A 7371-nucleotide genomic window follows, 5' to 3' on the forward strand; every position below is an offset into this window, starting at 1 on the left:
AGATTTAGAGCAAGAATAGGGCACATTTTGGCATCTTCCACCTAAAATGCCTTGTTTTCTGCCTTCTCCCATTTGAATTTGCAAAAGTTTGAAAGATTCAAAGTAGTTTTCAAGAAATTTTCAACATTGTAGCATCTTTTTCCTCCATTTTTGGCACTTAATCTTCATGTAAGTGGACTTATTCTTTCTTGCTATTTAATTTGTGCTTATCTTGCTGATTTTATGCACATTATTTCTTGATGATTTCCATTTGTTGAAATCAATACCATGGAAAGTGCATTTTTCTTTTAAAAATGAAGAAATTGTTCATTTTCATGTTTTTGGTTTTTTCCCAAACTCCAAATTCGAAATTGTGTGCTAAAGTGCTTTGTATGTTGACATGTTTGAGTCACTTTCCAAAGGTATATTTTTCTTTTAATTTTTTGTGTTTTGTGTGCTTTTTTTATTATTTTCTCCATTTTGGAGAAGTTACAAGTTCTTTTTCAAGAACTTGTTGTTGTTTCACTTCATCCAAAAGCATAATCACATTCCACTTCCATCTTCCATGTCACAGCACTTCACATATCATTTGACAAATTCAATTACATGTTTTCCATATCAATCACCATTAGTACATGCATATAAACCCATTTTTTGCTTCCATTTTCACTCATCTCACTTTCCACATTCACTTGCACGACATGATTACACAAAAAAGCTTTACTTGTAATGACATTTAGAGAACCTATTTTTGACTTAAAGTCACTTTTTAAAAAACCATAAAGTTGTCATTTGCATGTATTCCCATGCACCAAGAACTTTACTTAAAAAATAAAAAATAAAATAGAAGAGTTAAAGGTGTCGATGGAAATTTATTCTGAGTTTACATCCAGATATCATCAAGAAGGTTTTCAAAGTGTCAAAGAATCCAAAATGTGTGTTGGTCTCATTATTGGTTTTGAAAATTGAGTGTCAACACACTTAACCAATTTCCAAGATGATGCTAAGTATAATATAGATGTCGAGCTACAATATGTGCCAAGTTAAAAATTCAACAGGTGCCGAGTAAGATTCAAGTGTTGAGTGATAAGTGATGTCGAGTTATTATAGGTGTCGAGCAAAGCATAGATGTCGAGCGAGATAGAGTTACTATAGGAGTCGAGTGAGACAAAATTCCTATATGTGCCAAGCATCAACAATCAGTAAGTTTTGAGTAACACAGAATCAAAATATGAGTTTGTGCCTTCACAAACTCAGATGTAAACCATTTTTGAAGCCAATTTAAGATGAATCTTGAAGGATCTAAAAGATAAGATCGAATCTTTTACATTCCCTATGTAATCAGCATGTAGCCAATTAGAAAAATGGAGAAAGCATGCAACCAATAGGAAAAGTGTAAAGATTTGAGTGGGAAAGATGGATGAATACTGATCATAGATTCATACCTAACTCTAAGTCTTTGAAGCCTTTAAAAGGAGGATGATACACCATAATTCGTGTGAGTGTAAGAGAGGTATATGGAATGCATGAGTGAGATTTATATGGGAGAATGCTAGTGAAGTTCAGAGGGGTGTAATGACTTAGAGAAGGAAGAGCAGCATTGTAGAATCTAGTTGGTTAGAACAGAGCATCAGCACTTCGAGCAGAGAAATATCAGATCAGGAAGGATCATATCAGATTGAGTAGAACAAGGATTTGTAATCAACAATTAAAGATTGTAAGTCATCAGGTCAACACATTCTAATACTTTCTAGCCATTGTATTAGGAATTAAAATCATATGGAGATGAGTTGGTCTAACAGCCATGTTGTAAGCCTTCAACAAGGTGATAAATCCTTTAATAGAGTAACATTCCAAGTGAGTGCTTGTAAATCCTTTAACCAAGTCACTTTTAACAGGGTGTAAAGCATTTAACAGGACAGACCTTTCATAGGGAAAACCATTAGAAGTGGTCAAACTTTGTAACCTTAAACAATTACATATTGCTATCGTGATAATTTGTGGGTGTCATCCCTACCCTAGTTTTACATTCTCATTTTGGAGGGTTTTTGGGTGATCAAAATCTTGTGTTATCTATTTTCATGCATGTCTTTACTTTTATATTAATTATGGTAGATGCATGTGAATGATCTCAATTAAAAAATTTAAGAGGTTAAATACTGTTACTTCTTATTCACCCCCCCTCAGAAGCAAAATCTTCCCATAAATAATTTCAACAATTAGTATCAGAGCCAAGTTCTCACAAGGAGAAGCTTTACAACTCTGAGAAAAGATCTGGAAATGGAAGTCTACAAACTTGGGAAGATCATATAAAACTAGGTGATTGATATAAAACTCGCTTTACATACTTTAGAAGAAGCCAAGGAAGTGTTGGATACAATTGTTCAATTGTGTGTTATCTTTGATGTCACACAAATGTCCTATTAGTCATTAGATAGAGTCTACCAAGCTCAGAAGGTCAGCAAGGAAAAGGACAATGTCTACCGAGCTTAGAAGGTTAGCAAGGCAAAGGACAGAGTCTATCGATCTCAAATGGTCAGCGAGGCAAAAGGACAGAATCTACCAAGCCCAGGAGGTTAGTAAAGAAAACTTGCAGTATATACCGAGTAAATAGTTCTTACCGAGCTAACTCGATCATCAAAGAAATGTGGAAAAAATAGTTCTTACCGAGCTCACTCGATCATCAAAGGAAATGTGGAAGAAGCAGTTCTTACCGAGCTCTCATGAAGGAATTCAGTTCTTACCAAGTAAACTTGGCAGCCAAAGGATTTTACGGATATTGCAATGTTAATCGAGTCAAGAAGGTTAACTTAGAAAATTTTTGGAAGCAGTATTTATCGGGCAGGGTCGACCAGTAAAGGATTTCATTATTTTATAAAATAATGTTTATTTGTTTAGAGTAATATTTGTAGCTGATTGATGTATGGTTTATTGGTAAATGTAACATGTAAATGGGTCAACTTGACAATCTCAATGGTATAATTAAAAGGTCAAGTTGCAAATTCTAAGTGTGAAGTGGAAGTGTGTGTGGAATTAATGTAATATGAAGACTGATTATCATGGAAGCGAATTGGAAGGATGATCAGAGATCATTAAGGAGCAGAAAAGCTATACTTGATCAAGGAGGATCTAATAATGCTAAACAGAGACCTGTAGTCAACAAATTCAGTTGCATCTTATTCAGGTAAATTCATTTTTGGTTTCTAACCATTGTAGCAGTGATTTCAAATCTCTTAACAGAGTTGGTTTAACAGCCATTTTGTAAATCTTCAAACAAGGTGACAATTCAATTGAATTATTCTAAAGACCTCTAGCAAGGTCACTCCTACAGGGTGATTAAATCCTCTAACAGGATCACACCTAACAGTGTGTATTGTAACCTTTAATAGGGCTCACTTCAGAAGAGTGAAAAATTGGTGACTAATTACTTGGTGGTTTTTTTCATATTGGGTTTCCACGTTAAATCTAGTGTCTCTTGCGTTCATTTTGTTCTCAATTGCATGCATGTTTGCTTGAAGATAAGTAACAGTTTAATTTACCGAGTTACAACATTTTTCTTATGTTTACCAAGTATCAGCAGTAACTAGATCTTTAAGATATCTAAGGGATCTATGGATTAATTTTTGTGAGTAACTAATTCACCCCCCTTCTCAATTACTCTACCTTTAATTCCAATAATTGGTATCAGATCTTTTGGTGCTTACAGGAAAAGATTTTAAGGATCTAAGCTAAAGATCAGGATGTCTTACAAAAGGGAAATTCCAATACTTAATAGGGATAACTTCTCAGCATGGCAAGGATTGATGAGGCTTCATCTGGCTTCTATTGGTGATATAGGGCTAAAGTACCTCAATGAAAAATATGAAGAACCTTCTGGTACATTATCTATCAATGATATTGCTTAAAAGAAGACTTATAACAACATGATGATAGATATAGCATCTGCTCTAAGTTATGAAGAATTTGATGACATCAAGAATTGCAAAATTGCCTTTAAAATGTGGAACAAGCTAAAAGAGATCTATGGAGGAGATGATAATGTGAGAAGAACCAAAGCAAAAAGTTTGAGAGGACAATTTTATCAAATGAGGATGAGAGAGGATGAAAACATTGCAAAGTATGTTGAAAGAGTCAAAGCATGTGTTAGTGCAATCAAAGCATCTGGAGGAGATATGAATAAAGAGACAGTTATAAGTAAAGTTCTTAGAACTCTACTTCCCATTTATGCAGTCAGAGTCTCTGCAATTCAAGAAAGAAGATGTGAGGCAAATCATAAAATAAATTTAGAGGCCATAGTTGGAAGATTGATTGCATTTGAGCTAGACAACTATGACAATTATGTTCCAGCTGTCAAGAACATTGAATCAACATTTGAAGCCAAGCTTTCACTCAAAGAAAAAGGAAAAAAGATGACGGATCCGCAATCAAATAGTGAAGAAGAATTAGAACAAAGTTCAAACAGTGATCTTGAGGTGGTTGAATCTCTACTAGCAAGAAAATATTCAAGAGGCAAAGGGAAATACAAAGGTAAGGTTCCTCTAATCTGCTTTTCTTGTGAAGAAATTGGACATATTGAAGCTAGGTGCCCAAATAAGCAGAACAAAGATGAGAAGAAAGGTCACAAGTAAAATGGCAAGAAAGACTTCAAATCATTCAAGGATAAAGGTAAGAAAACATGTTTTATGGCTAAAGATTCTAATGATTCTGATGATGAAGAAGAAGATGAAATTGTCTACATTGATGTGAAAGATGAATTTGATAATGATGAAGAAATGGCACTCATTTCTCATATAATCATAAATGATACATGGATCATAGATAGTGGTTGTTCTCATCACATGATTGGTGATAAAATTAAGTTTGAATAATTTGAAGACTATGATGGTGGCAGTGTAAGATTTGGTAACGATGAACCTTGTTGAATAAGAGGAAAAGGAAGAATCTTACTAACCAAGGAACTTGTATGTGATAATGCATATTGGGTAGAAGGACTAAATCATAATTTTTTGAGTGTGGTACAACTACTCAATAATGGATTCAAAGTAGAATTTATGCATGGAAAAGCAAAATTGTTGGATGGCAAAGGAAAGCTGATTGGATCAGGCACTCAAACAAAAGGTAACTTATTTTATCTTGAACTTGGTGAACGTTCATGTTTCATTGCTCAAATTGAAGAAAGTTGGTTATGGCATAAGAGGTTATGTCATGTAAACTTTGACAACTTGATAAAGATCAGTAAATTCAAGAAAGTAAGAGGTATTCCTAACATTAAAAAAAAAAACCTGAGGTTGGTCTAATGCAATAATTGTCAAATTGGTAAAATGGGAAAGACTGATTTTAAAAGCAAAAACTATCAAACTCAAGAAGTTCTAGAAATTGTGCATATCGATTTGTGTGGACCTATTGGCATTGAAAGTTATACTTGTGAGAAATTATTCATTATGTTTGTTAATGATTATTCAACAATGATGACTGTCATGTACCTAAGAGAGAAATCATAAGCATTTGAAAAGTTCAAATGGTATTTGGCCAGAGTAGAAAAGGAAATAGTCAAAAGACTGAAATTCTTAAGGTCTGACAGAGGTGGTGAATTCATTTCACGAGTTCAGTAACTTTTGCATTGAAAGGGGAATCAAAAGACAAGTTTCAGCACCTAGAACTCCTGAACAAAATGGAATAGCAGAAAGAAGGAACAGATCTATCATAGATTGTGCAAGAACCTTAATGATTGAGAAAGAAATTGCTATCAAATACTAGAAGGAAGCTATCAGCACTACAGTTCATACCTTGAACCATGTACAGCTAAAAAATGACTCATTCAAAACACCCTGTGAGTTGTGGTATGGCTACAAACCCAATGTAAGTTATCTAAAAGTATTTGGAAGCAAATGTTACATTTTGAAGGAATCTAGAAAAGGTAAATTTGATGTAAAAAGTGATGAATAAATATTTTTGGGATACTCTTGCAAAATCAAAGCCTATAGATGTTTGAACTTATCTACTCACAAAGTCATAGAAAGTGCACATGTGAAAGTTGATGAGTTTGCAGAAAGAACAGAAGAAGAAAGCAAAAAGGAACCTGAAGACTACAGAAGATTTGTTTACATGGAACCTGATACAATGCCAAGTATACCTATTAATCAAGAATCCTCAACTCTAGATTTTTTATTAGCCAAGTCACAAGAAGTTCAAACCGAGTCAGTACCTACCGAGCTACAAGAAATCGAGTTGCAAATAGAAGCTACTGAGTTAGCATCTATCGATCCCAAGCAACTAGAATCAGAACTAGAAGTTGAGACATAGAAGAATAACAATGCAAGTCAGTCAAAAGGCAAGGAGCCTGTGTTAGCCAAGTATGTTAGAAAGCATCATGCACCAGATCAGATCATTGGAGATAAATTAGAAGGAACAATGATAAGAAGTAAGTTGAAAGGCACTTATCTACTTGCTGATTTTGAACCTAGAAATGTCAAAGATACACTAGACAATGAGAGTTGGATTGAAGTTATGAATGAAGAGATAGAACAGATAGAGAAAAAAAAAACATTGACTCTTGTACCTAGACCCAAAGACAAAAATGTGATTGGAACAAAGTGGATATTCAGAAACAAACTAAATGAAGTTGGTAAGGTATCAAGGAACAAAGCTAGATTGGTATGCAAAGGATACTCTCAAGAAGAAGGTGTAGACTATGGAGAAACTTTTGCTCCTATTGCAAGATTGGAAGGTGTCAAAACCTTACTTGCATATGTTGCATTCAAAGGATTCAAAGTTTATTAGGTGGATGTCAAGTCAGCATTTCTCAATAGCATATTGGATGAAGAGGTTTACATTGAACAGCCTGAAGGTTTTGTTGATCCAGAAAAGAAGGACATGATCTGCAAATTGCATAAAGCATTATATGGTCTGAAACAAGCCCCTAGAGCACGGTATGAAAGATTGCATAACTATCTTATTCAGATTGGTTTTCAAAGAACTAATGACAACAATAGTTTGTACATAAAGGAAGGACCAGATAATAAGATTGTTTTGGCAGAAAAATTTGTAGATGATACTTTGTTCACAGGAAATGATGATCTTTGCAAAGAATTTTCATAACAAATGAATAAGGAATTTGAAATGTCAATGTTTGGTGAAATCAAATTCTTTTTTCGTCTTCAAATTCAACAGAATAAGAATGGCATCTACATCACTCAATCTAAATACATCAAGGAGATACTGAAATATTTTGGTATGGAAGACTGAAAACTAGTTGGGACTCCTATGCGTACTGGACTAAAACTTACCAAGGATGATGAATCAAAGGAAGTAGATCAGACATTGTATAGATCTATGATTAGAAAGTTGCAATATGTAGTGCACACAAGACCAAACATTGCCCTCGCAGTAGGA

This window comes from Cupressus sempervirens, chromosome 2, assembly GCF_028749045.1.
Source record: "Cupressus sempervirens isolate cs-2001-9-10 chromosome 2, ASM2874904v1, whole genome shotgun sequence".
NCBI classification, from domain to species: Eukaryota; Viridiplantae; Streptophyta; class Pinopsida; order Cupressales; family Cupressaceae; genus Cupressus; species Cupressus sempervirens.